At 43.0% G+C, this 14,952-nt stretch overlaps 2 non-coding genes across 2 annotated transcripts; both read left to right on the forward strand.

The window, feature by feature from the left end:
* Nucleotides 1-3,671: 3,671 nt before the first annotated feature.
* Nucleotides 3,672-3,744, forward strand: trnaf-gaa (transfer RNA phenylalanine (anticodon GAA)). Its single transcript has one exon. It is a non-coding gene; the product is annotated as a tRNA-Phe (tRNA).
* A 5,169-nt stretch (nucleotides 3,745-8,913) lies between these two features.
* trnaf-gaa (transfer RNA phenylalanine (anticodon GAA)) lies at nucleotides 8,914-8,986 on the forward strand. The gene has a single exon. It is a non-coding gene; the product is annotated as a tRNA-Phe (tRNA).
* The last annotated feature ends 5,966 nt before the right edge of the window (nucleotides 8,987-14,952 follow it).

A 14,952-nucleotide genomic window follows, 5' to 3' on the forward strand; every position in this document is an offset into this window, starting at 1 on the left:
TAGTTAGATTAACAGCAGCGGTGGGTAAGGTTTTAGAAAGAATAATCAGGGTAAAAAATCAACAGTCACTTGGAGAGGTTCGAGTTAATTAAGGAGAGTGAGCATGGATTTATAAATGGGAGTTCATGCTTGACTAATCTAACTGCATTTTTTGATGAACTAACAGAGCAGCTTGATGAAGGGAATGCAGTGGATGTTGTTTGTATGGATTTTAAGGAAGCGTTTGACAAGGTACCACATAAAAGGGCGGTTAACAAAATTGAGGTTCGTGGTATAGGAGGGTCAGTGTCCAATTGGATAGAAAATTGGTTTAAGGACAGAAAACAGCGAGTCTTATTAAATGGTTCTTTGTCAGACTGGAGGATAGTTGACAGTGGTGTTCCCCAAGGGTCAGTGCTAGAACCACTGCTTTTTTTGCTCAAGGTAAGTTACTTGGATCTTGGAATACAGAGTAGAATCTCAAAATATGCCGATGACACCAAACCTGGAGGAGCGGCAAACAGTGAAGATGATATGAACTGCCTGCAACAGGACAGTGATAGGCTAGCAGAATGGGCAGACAGGTGGCAGATAGAATTTAATAGTGACAAGTGTGAGGTGATGTATTTTGGCATAAGGAATAGGGAGAGGCAATATATACTTAATGGCACAGTTCTGAAGATTGTTCTGGAATAGAGGGACTTGGGGTTCATGTGCATAAATCTTTGAAGGAGGCAAGTCATATTACGAGAGTGGTTCGCAAAGCATATGGGATCTTGGGCTTTATAAATAGAGGCATTGAGTACAAAAGCAGGGAAGTTATGCTGAACCATTATAAAACTCTGGTTAGGCCCCAATTGGAGTGTGGCTTCCAGTTCTGCTCAGCAGACTTTAGAAAGAATGTGAGGGTCCTTGAGAGGACGCAGAGGCGATTTACCAGAATGGATCCAGGGATGGGGGATTTTAGTTACAAGGTTAGGTTGGAAAAGCTAGGATTATTCTGCCTTTCTCAAAGGAGATTGAGTGGAGAATTGATAGAGGTGCATAACACCTCTAGAGAACAGGCCATCCTGGACTGGGTATTGTGCAATGAGAAAGGATTAGTTAACATTCTTGTTGTGTGGGGGCCCTTGGGGAAGTGCGCTCATAATATGATAAAATTCTTCATTAAGATGGAGAGTGAGAGAGTTGATTCCGAGACTCGGGTCCTGAATCTAAACAAAGAAAACGATGAAGGCATGAGGCGGGAATTGGCTATGATAGATTGGGGAACGTTACTTATCGGGTTGACAGTGGACAGGCAATGGCTAGCATTTAAAGAGCGCATGGATGAATTACAACAATTGTTCATTCCTGTCTGTGCAAAAGTAAAACAGGAAGGGTGGCTCAACTGTGGCTTACAAAAGAAATTAAGGAAAGTATTAGATCCAAGGAGGAGAAATATAAAATGGCCAGAACAAGCAGCAAACCTGAAGATTGTGAGCAGTTTGGAATTTAGCAGAGGAGGACAAAAGGATTGATTAAGAAGGGGGAAATAGAGTATGAGAGTAAGTTAGCAGAGAACATAAAAACTGACTGTAAAAGCTTCTATAGATATGTGTAGAGAAAAAGATTACTGAAGACAAATGTGGGCCCCTTACAGTCAGAAACGGGGGAATTTATAATGGGGAACAAAGAAATGGCAGACCAATTAAATACATACTTTGGATCTGTCTTCACAAAGGAGGATACAAATTATCTCCCAGAAATGTTGGGGAACATAGGGCCTAGTGAGAAGGAGGAACTGTGTGAAATCAGTATTAGTAGGGAATGTTTGGGAAATTGATGGGATTGAAGGCCGATAAATCTCCAGGGCCTGATAATCTACATCCCAGAGTACTTAAATAGCAGATGCATTTCTGGTCTTTTTTCAAAATTCTATCGACTCTGGAACAGTTCCAATGGATTGGACGGGAGTTAATGTAACTCCACTATTTAAAAAAAGAGGCAGAAAGAAAACAGCGAATTATATACCGGTTACCCTGACATCCGTCGTGGGGAAAATGCTGGAGTCCATTATAAAAGATGTAATAGCAGAGTGCAATAATAACTCGTCTCCACTCCTAGTATTTCTAAATCCCACACATTCACTATAATGTGAACAATTATTTCCTGTTGTGTCCCTCTCAGATTTGGAAACTTCACTGTATTGGAGTGAGGTGACATCTACTGGCGGGAAGCAAGAACTGCAATCAAGCAGCAGAAACTCCACAGTCTGTCAGGGTTAAAGAAACATTGCAATGTGAGGAAACAGCGAAGTGGTTTGATTGGGTAGATGGAGACATGATTCCACTTGTGGTGGTGTCTGAAGCAAAGGCCAGAAATACAAAATTGTCATTAATAAAAGAAATGAGGAATTCATGAAAAATGTAGCAACGTAGTGAATGGTTAGAATGTGGATAGAATAGAAAGTGAGATTGGATGGACAGAAGCAGTCTGAAAGGATGGCTGAAACAAAAGGTGAGTGCCCTGAAACGTTAACTGTGTTTCTCACAGCACAGATGCTGCCAGAGCTGCTGAACATTTCCAGCACTTTCTGTTTTTATTTCAGCATTTGCAGGATGTTGCTTTGATCTGAAACAAAATGGATGATTGGCTGGGGGGTTCCAGTGAAATTCCACAGCAGCTAATAAAACCCTACCTGTCAGTGGCTCGTTGGTCTAGGGGTATGATTCTCGCTTTGGAAGTATGTTTAATTAACATGCGTGAGATCCCGGGTTCAAGTCCCGGACGAGCCCTGGTCTGCTGGCATTTTTGGAATCAGGTCATCTATTGGTTTCAGCCTTGCAGAAGGTGGAATTGACTTCCATACGGAGCTGGCTTGAGGACCAGACAACTGGATTCAAAGAGGTTGTCGACAAAATTGTAATTAACTAAATGGACAGATAGCCAAGTGGGAACATAAAGTTGTTGCTGCAATTGTGACCTGTCTCCAAAAACAACAGGACTGGGTTCTGGACTGGAATGGAATGGAATTCTTCAGTGCATCTGTTGTTTGGCTTGCATTGACTCATCGATTTTCTTGTTTTTCACTTTGTCGATGCCTTTGAATAATTGTGGATCCTTCTTCAGGGTGTCTTCTTTCACCGGGTAGTTCTGACCTCTGATGATGTTGATTGTAATCAGCTTCAATTCGCTGATAGTTTTGGAAGTGAGCAGATTTCCTTTGCTTGAGTCGACAACATGGAACTCAGTCTGACATGTGGACCCATGGGAGGATTTGAATGCCACCCCTGCGTTGGAGTTGCATCCATCCAATAAGAGACTGAGTAGAAGTGACAGTTCTGTCAGTCGATTATGAGACTTTTAATGGCAGGGTTGTGAGTTTGAGTGCCATTCTGTTTTTCCCTTTTGTAAGGCTTCATGAGCAGAGAGTACAGGGAGTGTTTGAAATGAGCAAGTCTCGCTTTGATTCAGGACTCTTACCTCTCAGCAGCATCTCACTATGAAAGATTGTATTTGATCTTATTTCATTCTCAGCTCGGGGTCTGTGCGGCTCAGTGGCACTTCTGGCTGTCTCCCGCTTCACAATCCATCAGTACTGAGAAAGCAATGGGGAATATTACTCACATGTTGTGTTCTTTAATTTTTTGGAAAACTTGAATGTATGTATTTTCTTCCAAAACAAAGACACCAAGCTACTGCTAATGTAGGCTGAAATAGCTCAGTTGGGAGAGCGTTAGACTGAAGATTTAAAGGTCCCTGGTTCAATCCCGGGTTTCAGCTATTTTGCTTCCTGATGCGTCCCTTGCCTTGGTTCTGATTTTCCAGTTGCACAATTTACTTTGAAATTATTTACCAAGCACCAGTGGATTGAATTTGAGAAACAACACAGAGTCATTTACAGCACAGAAGGTGGTCATTTGGCCTATCACGTCCATGCTGGCTCTCCCCGGAGCAATCTAGTCAGTTCCACTCACCAGCTCGATCCCTTTCCTCCTGCAAGTTTCTTTCCTTCAAGTATCCATCTAATTTCCTTTTCAAATCATTGATTGTCTCTGCTTCCACCACACTCGTGGGCCAAGACATTACTACCCACAGCATAAAAAATTCCACCTCATCAAGGATGGGAAATACTTATATCTTCTATATTTGCTTATTCTCTATTTCGATGAGAATAGACTGACAGTCAATATGAAAGGAAACCCAAAAATCTTCGTGCAGCATGTAAATGATAAGTGGGTAGTAAGAGGTTGAGTCGGGCCTATGAGGGACAAAAAGGATAATATAAGCTTAGAGGTGCAGGGCAATGTTAATCTACTTAATGAGTACTTTGTATCAGTGATCACTAAGGTAGTGGAATTTGAAAATATATCAGTCGAAGTGAAGAGAGTAGAGTCAATGGAGAGGGTACAAATTGAGAGAGGGAGGTACTAAAAAGGCTGGCTGTGCTTAGGGAAGATAAATCACCTGGTCCGGATGGCTCACATCCCAGGTTGCGAAAGGAAATGCGGATGCAGATAACGGAAGGGCTTGCTATAATCTTCCAATCTTCCCTGGATACGGGGGAGGTGCCAGAGGATTAAACAGTGGCAAATGCGGCACCCTTATTCAAGAAAGGGTGTAAGGACAGTCCGGGTAACTACAGGCTAGTTAGATTAACAGCAGCGGTGGGTAAGGTTTTAGAAAGAATAATCAGGGTAAAAAATCAAGAGTCACTTGGAGAGGTTCGAGTTAATTAAGTAGAGTGAGCATGGATTTATAAATGGGAGTTCATGCTTGACTAATCTGACTGCATTTTTTGATGAACTAACAGAGCAGGTTGATGAAGGGAATGCAGTGGATGTTGTTTATATGGATTTTAAGGAAGCGTTTGACAAGGTACCACATAAAAGGGCGGTTAACAAAATTGAGGTTCGTGGCATAGGAGGGTCAGTGTCCAATTGGATAGAAAATTGGTTTAAGGACAGAAAACAGCGAGTCTTATTAAATGGTTCTTTTTCGGACTGGAGGATAGTCGACAGTGGTGTTCCCCAAGGGTCAGTGCTAGAACCACTGCTTTTTTTGCTCAAGGTAAGTGACTTGGATCTTGGAATACAGAGTAGAATCTCAAAATATGCCGATGACACCAAACCTGGAGGAGCGGCAAACAGTGAAGATGATATGAACTGCCTGCAACAGGACAGTGATAGGCTAGCAGAATGGGCAGACAGGTGGCAGATGGAATTTAATAGTGACAAGTGTGAGGTGATGTATTTTGGCATAAGGAATAGGGAGAGGCAATATTTACTTAATGGCACAGTTCTGAAGAGTGTTCTGGAATAGAGGGACTTGGGGTTCATGTGCATCAATCTTTGAAGGAGGCAAGTCATATTGCGAGAGTGGTTCGCAAAGCATATGGGATCTTGGGCTTTATAAATAGAGGCATTGAGAACAAAAGCAGGGAAGTTATGCTGAACCATTATAAAACTCTGGTTGGGCCCCAATTGGAGTGTTGCTTCCAGTTCTGCTCAGCAGACTTTAGAAAGAATGTGAGGGTCCTTGAGAGGACGCAGAGGCGATTTACCAGAATGGATCCAGGGATGGGGGATTTTAGTTACAAGGTTAGGTTGGAAAAGCTAGAATTATTCTGCCTTTCTCAAAGGAGATTGAGTGGAGAATTGATAGAGGTGTATAACACCTCTAGAGAACAGGCCATCCTGGACTGGGTATTGTGTAATGAGAAAGGATTAGTTAACAATCTTGTTGTGTGGGGTCCCTTGGGGAAGTGCGCCCATAATATGATAAAATTCTTCATTAAGATGGAGAGTGAGAGAGTTGATTCCGAGACTCGGGTTCTGAGTCTAAACAAAGAAAACTATGAAGGTATGAGGCGGGAGTTGGCTGTGATAGATTGGGGAACGTTACTTAAAGGGTTGACAGTGGATAGGCAATGGCTAGCATTTAAAGAGCGCATGGATGAATTACAACAATTGTTCATTCCTGTCTGTGCAAAAGTAAAACAGGAAGGGTGGCTCAACTGTGGCTCACAAAAGAAATTAAGGAAAGTATTAGATCCAAGGAGGAGAAATATAAAATGGCCAGAACAAGCAGCAAACCTGAAGATTGTGAGCAGTTTGGAATTTAGCAGAGGAGGACAAAAGGATTGATTAAGAAGGGGGAAATAGAGTATGAGAGTAAGCCAGCAGAGAACATAAAAACTGACTGTAAAAGCTTCTATAGATATGTGTAGAGAAAAAGATTAGTGAAGACAAATGTGGGCCCCTTACAGTCAGAAACGGGGGAATTTATAATGGGGAACAAAGAAATGGCAGACCAATTAAATACATACTTTGGATCTGTCTTCACAAAGGAGGATACAAATTATCTCCCAGAAATGTTGGGGAACATAGGGTCTAGTGAGAAGGAGGAACTGTATGAAATCAGTATTAGTCGGGAATGTTTGGGAAATTGATGGGATTGAAGGCCGATAAATCCCCAGGGCCTGATAATCTACATCCCAGAGTACTTAAGGAAGTGGCCCTTGAAATAGCAGATGCATTTCTGGTCTTTTTTCAAAAATCTATCGACTCTGGAACAGTTCCAATGGATTGGACGGTAGTTAATGTAACTCCACTATTTAAAAAAAGAGGCAGAAAGAAAACAGCGATTTATATACCTGTTAGTGAGGCCTGGACAACGTATGCCAGCCAAGAGCGACGTCTCAATTCATTCCATCTTCGCTGCCTTCGGAGAATACTTGACATCAGGTGGCAGGAGTATATCTCCAACACTGAAGTCCTTGAAGCGGCCAACACCCCCAGCTTATACACACTACTGAGTCAGCGGCGCTTGAGATGGCTTGGCCATGTGAGCCGCATGGAAGATGGCAGGATCCCCAAAGACACATTGTACAGCGAGCGCGCCACTGGTATCAGACCCACCAGCCGTCCATGTCTCCGCTATAAATACGTCTGCAAACGAGACATGAAATCGTGTGACATTGATCACAAGTCATGGGAGTCAGTTGCCAGCATTCGCCAGAGCTGGCGGGCAGCCATAAAGACAGGGCTAAATTGTGGCGAGTCGAAGAGACTTAGTAGTTGGCAGGAAAAAAGACAGAGGCGCAAGGGGAGAGCCAACTGTGCAACAGCCCCGACAAACAAAGTTCTCTGCAGCACCTGTGGAAGAGCCTGCCACCCCAGAATTGGCCTTTATAGCCACTCCAGGCGCTGCTTCACAAACCACTGACCACCTCCAGGCGCGTATCCATTGTCTCTCGAGATCAGGGGGCCCAAAAGAAGCCTGACATCAGTCGTGGGGAAAATGCTGGAGTCCATTATAAAAGATGTAATAGCAGAGTGCAATAATAACTCGTCTCCACTCCTAGTATTTCTAAATCCCACACATTCACTAGAATGTGAACAATTATTTCCTGTTGTGTCTCTCTCAGATTTGTAAACTTCACTGTATTGGAGTGAGCTGACATCTACTGGCGGGAAGCAAGAACTGCAATCAAGCAGCAGACACTCCACAGTCTGTCAGGGTTAAAGAAACATTGCAATGTGAGGAGACAGCGAAGTGGTTTGATTGGGTAGATGGAGACATGATTCCACTTGTGGTGGTGTCTGAAGCAAAGGCCAGAAATACAAAATTGTCATTAATAAAAGAAATGAGGAATTCATGAAAAATGTAGTAACGTTGTGAATGGTTAGAATGTGGATAGAATAGAAAGTGAGATTGGATGGACAGAAGCAGTCTGAAAGGATGGCTGAAACAAAAGGTGAGTGCCGTGAAACGTTAACTGTGTTTCTCACAGCACAGATGCTGCCAGAGCTGCTGAACATTTCCAGCACTTTCTGTTTTTATTTCAGCATTTGCAGGATGTTGCTTTGATCTGAAGGAAAATGGATGATTGGCTGGGGGGTTCCAGTGAAATTCCACAGCAGCTAATAAAGCCTGACTTGTCAGTGGCTCGTTGGTATAGGGGTATGATTCTTGCGTAGGGAGTATGGTTCATTAACATGCGAAAGATCCCAGGTTCAAATCCCGGATGAGCTCTGGTTTGCTGGCATTTTTAGATTAAGGTTATCTATGGGTTTCAGCCTTGCAGAAGGTGGAATTGACTTCCACACGGAGCTGGCTTGAGGACCAGACAACTGGATTCAAAGAGCTTGTCGACAAAATTGCAATTAACTAAATGGACAGATAGCCAAGTGGGAATATAAAGTTGTTGCTGTAATTGTGACCTGACTCCAAAAACAACAGGACTGGGTTCTGGACTGGAATGGAATGGAATTCTTCAGTGTTTCTGTTGTTTGGCTTGTATTGACTCATCGATTTTCTTGTTTTTCACTTTGTCGATGCCTTTGAATAATTGTGGATCCTTCTTCAGAGTGTCTTCTTTCACCAGGTAGTTCTGACCTCTGATGATGTTGATCGTAATCAGCTTCAATTCGCTGATAGTTCTGGAACTGAGCAGGTTTCCTTTGCTTGAGTCTACAACATGGAACTCAGTCTGACATGTGGACCCATGGGAGGATTTAAATGCCATCCCTGTGTTGGAGTTGCATCCATCCAATAAGAGACCGAGTAGAAGTGACAGTTCTGTCAGTCGAATATGAGACTTTTAATGGCAGGGTTGTGAGTTTGAGTGCCATTCTGTTTTTCCCTTTTTTAAGGCTTCATGAGCAGAGAGTACAGGGAGTGTTTGAAATGAGCAAGTCTCGCTTTGATTCAGGACTCTTACCTCTCAGCAGCATCTCACTATGAAAGATTGAATTTGATCTCATTTCATTCTTAGCTCGGAGTCTGTGCGGCTCAGTGGCACTTCTGGCTGTCTCCCGCTTCACAATCCATCAGTACTGAGAAAGCAATGGGGAATATTACTCACATGTTGTGTTCTTTAATTTTTTGGAAAACTTGAATGTATGTATTTTCTTCCAAAACAAAGACACCAAGCTACTGCTAATGTAGGCTGAAATAGCTCAGTTGGGAGAGCGTTAGACTGAAGATTTAAAGGTCCCTGGTTCAATCCCGGGTTTCAGCTATTTTGCTTCCTGATGCGTCCCTTGCCTTGGTTCTGATTTTCCAGTTGCACAATTTACTTTGAAATTATTTACCAAGCACCAGTGGATTGAATTTGAGAAACAACACAGAGTCATTTACAGCACAGAAGGTGGTCATTTGGCCTATCACGTCCATGCTGGCTCTCCCCGGAGCAATCTAGTCAGTTCCACTCACCAGCTCGATCCCTTTCCTCCTGCAAGTTTCTTTCCTTCAAGTATCCATCTAATTTCCTTTTCAAATCATTGATTGTCTCTGCTTCCACCACACTCGTGGGCCAAGACATTACTACCCACAGCATAAAAAATTCCACCTCATCAAGGATGGGAAATACTTATATCTTCTATATTTGCTTATTCTCTATTTCGATGAGAATAGACTGACAGTCAATATGAAAGGAAACCCAAAAATCTTCGTGCAGCATGTAAATGATAAGTGGGTAGTAAGAGGTTGAGTCGGGCCTATGAGGGACAAAAAGGATAATATAAGCTTAGAGGTGCAGGGCAATGTTAATCTACTTAATGAGTACTTTGTATCAGTGATCACTAAGGTAGTGGAATTTGAAAATATATCAGTCGAAGTGAAGAGAGTAGAGTCAATGGAGAGGGTACAAATTGAGAGAGGGAGGTACTAAAAAGGCTGGCTGTGCTTAGGGAAGATAAATCACCTGGTCCGGATGGCTCACATCCCAGGTTGCGAAAGGAAATGCGGATGCAGATAACGGAAGGGCTTGCTATAATCTTCCAATCTTCCCTGGATACGGGGGAGGTGCCAGAGGATTAAACAGTGGCAAATGCGGCACCCTTATTCAAGAAAGGGTGTAAGGACAGTCCGGGTAACTACAGGCTAGTTAGATTAACAGCAGCGGTGGGTAAGGTTTTAGAAAGAATAATCAGGGTAAAAAATCAAGAGTCACTTGGAGAGGTTCGAGTTAATTAAGTAGAGTGAGCATGGATTTATAAATGGGAGTTCATGCTTGACTAATCTGACTGCATTTTTTGATGAACTAACAGAGCAGGTTGATGAAGGGAATGCAGTGGATGTTGTTTATATGGATTTTAAGGAAGCGTTTGACAAGGTACCACATAAAAGGGCGGTTAACAAAATTGAGGTTCGTGGCATAGGAGGGTCAGTGTCCAATTGGATAGAAAATTGGTTTAAGGACAGAAAACAGCGAGTCTTATTAAATGGTTCTTTTTCGGACTGGAGGATAGTCGACAGTGGTGTTCCCCAAGGGTCAGTGCTAGAACCACTGCTTTTTTTGCTCAAGGTAAGTGACTTGGATCTTGGAATACAGAGTAGAATCTCAAAATATGCCGATGACACCAAACCTGGAGGAGCGGCAAACAGTGAAGATGATATGAACTGCCTGCAACAGGACAGTGATAGGCTAGCAGAATGGGCAGACAGGTGGCAGATGGAATTTAATAGTGACAAGTGTGAGGTGATGTATTTTGGCATAAGGAATAGGGAGAGGCAATATTTACTTAATGGCACAGTTCTGAAGAGTGTTCTGGAATAGAGGGACTTGGGGTTCATGTGCATCAATCTTTGAAGGAGGCAAGTCATATTGCGAGAGTGGTTCGCAAAGCATATGGGATCTTGGGCTTTATAAATAGAGGCATTGAGAACAAAAGCAGGGAAGTTATGCTGAACCATTATAAAACTCTGGTTGGGCCCCAATTGGAGTGTTGCTTCCAGTTCTGCTCAGCAGACTTTAGAAAGAATGTGAGGGTCCTTGAGAGGACGCAGAGGCGATTTACCAGAATGGATCCAGGGATGGGGGATTTTAGTTACAAGGTTAGGTTGGAAAAGCTAGAATTATTCTGCCTTTCTCAAAGGAGATTGAGTGGAGAATTGATAGAGGTGTATAACACCTCTAGAGAACAGGCCATCCTGGACTGGGTATTGTGTAATGAGAAAGGATTAGTTAACAATCTTGTTGTGTGGGGTCCCTTGGGGAAGTGCGCCCATAATATGATAAAATTCTTCATTAAGATGGAGAGTGAGAGAGTTGATTCCGAGACTCGGGTTCTGAGTCTAAACAAAGAAAACTATGAAGGTATGAGGCGGGAGTTGGCTGTGATAGATTGGGGAACGTTACTTAAAGGGTTGACAGTGGATAGGCAATGGCTAGCATTTAAAGAGCGCATGGATGAATTACAACAATTGTTCATTCCTGTCTGTGCAAAAGTAAAACAGGAAGGGTGGCTCAACTGTGGCTCACAAAAGAAATTAAGGAAAGTATTAGATCCAAGGAGGAGAAATATAAAATGGCCAGAACAAGCAGCAAACCTGAAGATTGTGAGCAGTTTGGAATTTAGCAGAGGAGGACAAAAGGATTGATTAAGAAGGGGGAAATAGAGTATGAGAGTAAGCCAGCAGAGAACATAAAAACTGACTGTAAAAGCTTCTATAGATATGTGTAGAGAAAAAGATTAGTGAAGACAAATGTGGGCCCCTTACAGTCAGAAACGGGGGAATTTATAATGGGGAACAAAGAAATGGCAGACCAATTAAATACATACTTTGGATCTGTCTTCACAAAGGAGGATACAAATTATCTCCCAGAAATGTTGGGGAACATAGGGTCTAGTGAGAAGGAGGAACTGTATGAAATCAGTATTAGTCGGGAATGTTTGGGAAATTGATGGGATTGAAGGCCGATAAATCCCCAGGGCCTGATAATCTACATCCCAGAGTACTTAAGGAAGTGGCCCTTGAAATAGCAGATGCATTTCTGGTCTTTTTTCAAAAATCTATCGACTCTGGAACAGTTCCAATGGATTGGACGGTAGTTAATGTAACTCCACTATTTAAAAAAAGAGGCAGAAAGAAAACAGCGATTTATATACCTGTTAGTGAGGCCTGGACAACGTATGCCAGCCAAGAGCGACGTCTCAATTCATTCCATCTTCGCTGCCTTCGGAGAATACTTGACATCAGGTGGCAGGAGTATATCTCCAACACTGAAGTCCTTGAAGCGGCCAACACCCCCAGCTTATACACACTACTGAGTCAGCGGCGCTTGAGATGGCTTGGCCATGTGAGCCGCATGGAAGATGGCAGGATCCCCAAAGACACATTGTACAGCGAGCGCGCCACTGGTATCAGACCCACCAGCCGTCCATGTCTCCGCTATAAATACGTCTGCAAACGAGACATGAAATCGTGTGACATTGATCACAAGTCATGGGAGTCAGTTGCCAGCATTCGCCAGAGCTGGCGGGCAGCCATAAAGACAGGGCTAAATTGTGGCGAGTCGAAGAGACTTAGTAGTTGGCAGGAAAAAAGACAGAGGCGCAAGGGGAGAGCCAACTGTGCAACAGCCCCGACAAACAAAGTTCTCTGCAGCACCTGTGGAAGAGCCTGCCACCCCAGAATTGGCCTTTATAGCCACTCCAGGCGCTGCTTCACAAACCACTGACCACCTCCAGGCGCGTATCCATTGTCTCTCGAGATCAGGGGGCCCAAAAGAAGCCTGACATCAGTCGTGGGGAAAATGCTGGAGTCCATTATAAAAGATGTAATAGCAGAGTGCAATAATAACTCGTCTCCACTCCTAGTATTTCTAAATCCCACACATTCACTAGAATGTGAACAATTATTTCCTGTTGTGTCTCTCTCAGATTTGTAAACTTCACTGTATTGGAGTGAGCTGACATCTACTGGCGGGAAGCAAGAACTGCAATCAAGCAGCAGACACTCCACAGTCTGTCAGGGTTAAAGAAACATTGCAATGTGAGGAGACAGCGAAGTGGTTTGATTGGGTAGATGGAGACATGATTCCACTTGTGGTGGTGTCTGAAGCAAAGGCCAGAAATACAAAATTGTCATTAATAAAAGAAATGAGGAATTCATGAAAAATGTAGTAACGTTGTGAATGGTTAGAATGTGGATAGAATAGAAAGTGAGATTGGATGGACAGAAGCAGTCTGAAAGGATGGCTGAAACAAAAGGTGAGTGCCGTGAAACGTTAACTGTGTTTCTCACAGCACAGATGCTGCCAGAGCTGCTGAACATTTCCAGCACTTTCTGTTTTTATTTCAGCATTTGCAGGATGTTGCTTTGATCTGAAGGAAAATGGATGATTGGCTGGGGGGTTCCAGTGAAATTCCACAGCAGCTAATAAAGCCTGACTTGTCAGTGGCTCGTTGGTATAGGGGTATGATTCTTGCGTAGGGAGTATGGTTCATTAACATGCGAAAGATCCCAGGTTCAAATCCCGGATGAGCTCTGGTTTGCTGGCATTTTTAGATTAAGGTTATCTATGGGTTTCAGCCTTGCAGAAGGTGGAATTGACTTCCACACGGAGCTGGCTTGAGGACCAGACAACTGGATTCAAAGAGCTTGTCGACAAAATTGCAATTAACTAAATGGACAGATAGCCAAGTGGGAATATAAAGTTGTTGCTGTAATTGTGACCTGACTCCAAAAACAACAGGACTGGGTTCTGGACTGGAATGGAATGGAATTCTTCAGTGTTTCTGTTGTTTGGCTTGTATTGACTCATCGATTTTCTTGTTTTTCACTTTGTCGATGCCTTTGAATAATTGTGGATCCTTCTTCAGAGTGTCTTCTTTCACCAGGTAGTTCTGACCTCTGATGATGTTGATCGTAATCAGCTTCAATTCGCTGATAGTTCTGGAACTGAGCAGGTTTCCTTTGCTTGAGTCTACAACATGGAACTCAGTCTGACATGTGGACCCATGGGAGGATTTAAATGCCATCCCTGTGTTGGAGTTGCATCCATCCAATAAGAGACCGAGTAGAAGTGACAGTTCTGTCAGTCGAATATGAGACTTTTAATGGCAGGGTTGTGAGTTTGAGTGCCATTCTGTTTTTCCCTTTTTTAAGGCTTCATGAGCAGAGAGTACAGGGAGTGTTTGAAATGAGCAAGTCTCGCTTTGATTCAGGACTCTTACCTCTCAGCAGCATCTCACTATGAAAGATTGAATTTGATCTCATTTCATTCTTAGCTCGGAGTCTGTGCGGCTCAGTGGCACTTCTGGCTGTCTCCCGCTTCACAATCCATCAGTACTGAGAAAGCAATGGGGAATATTACTCACATGTTGTGTTCTTTAATTTTTTGGAAAACTTGAATGTATGTATTTTCTTCCAAAACAAGGACACCAAGCCATTGTTAATGTCGGGCTGAAATAGCTCAGTTGGGAGAGCGTTAGACTGAAAATTTAAAGATTCCGGGTTTCAGCAATTTTGCTTCCTTATGCGTCCCTTGCCTTGGTTCTGATTTTCCGGTTGCACAATTTACTTTGAGATTATTTACCAAGCACCAGTGGATTGAATTTGAGAAACAACACAGAGTCATTTACAGCACAGAAGGTTGTCGTTTGGCCTATCACGTACATGCTGGCTCTCCCCGGAGCAATCTGGTCAGTTCCACTCACCACCTCGATCCCTTTCCTCCTGCAAGTTTCTTTCCTTCAAGTATCCATCTAATTTCCTTTTCAAATCATTGATTGTCTCTGCTTCCACCACACTCGTGGGCCAAGACATTATCACCCACAACATAAAAAATTCCACCTCATCAAGGATGGGAAATACTTACATCTTCTATATTTGCTTATTCTCTATTTCTATGAGAATAGACTGACAGTCAACATGAAAGGAAACCCAAAAATCTTCGAGCAGCATGTAAATGATAAGTGGGTAGTAAGAGGTTGAGTCGGGCCTATTAGGGACAAAAAGGATAATATAAGCTTAGAGGTGCAGGGCAATGTTAATCTACTTAATGAGTACTTTGTATCAGTGATCACTAAGGAAGTGGAATTTGACAAAATATCAGTCGAAGTGAAGAGAGTAGAGTCAATGGAGAGGGTACAAATTGAGAGAGGGAGGTACTAAAAAGGCTGGCTGTGCTTAGGGTAGATAAATCACCTGGTCTGGATGGCTGGCATCCCAGGTTGCGAAAGGAAATGCGGATGCAGA

This window comes from Heterodontus francisci, unplaced genomic scaffold (assembly GCF_036365525.1).
Source record: "Heterodontus francisci isolate sHetFra1 unplaced genomic scaffold, sHetFra1.hap1 HAP1_SCAFFOLD_43, whole genome shotgun sequence".
Classification (NCBI taxonomy): Eukaryota; Metazoa; Chordata; class Chondrichthyes; order Heterodontiformes; family Heterodontidae; genus Heterodontus; species Heterodontus francisci.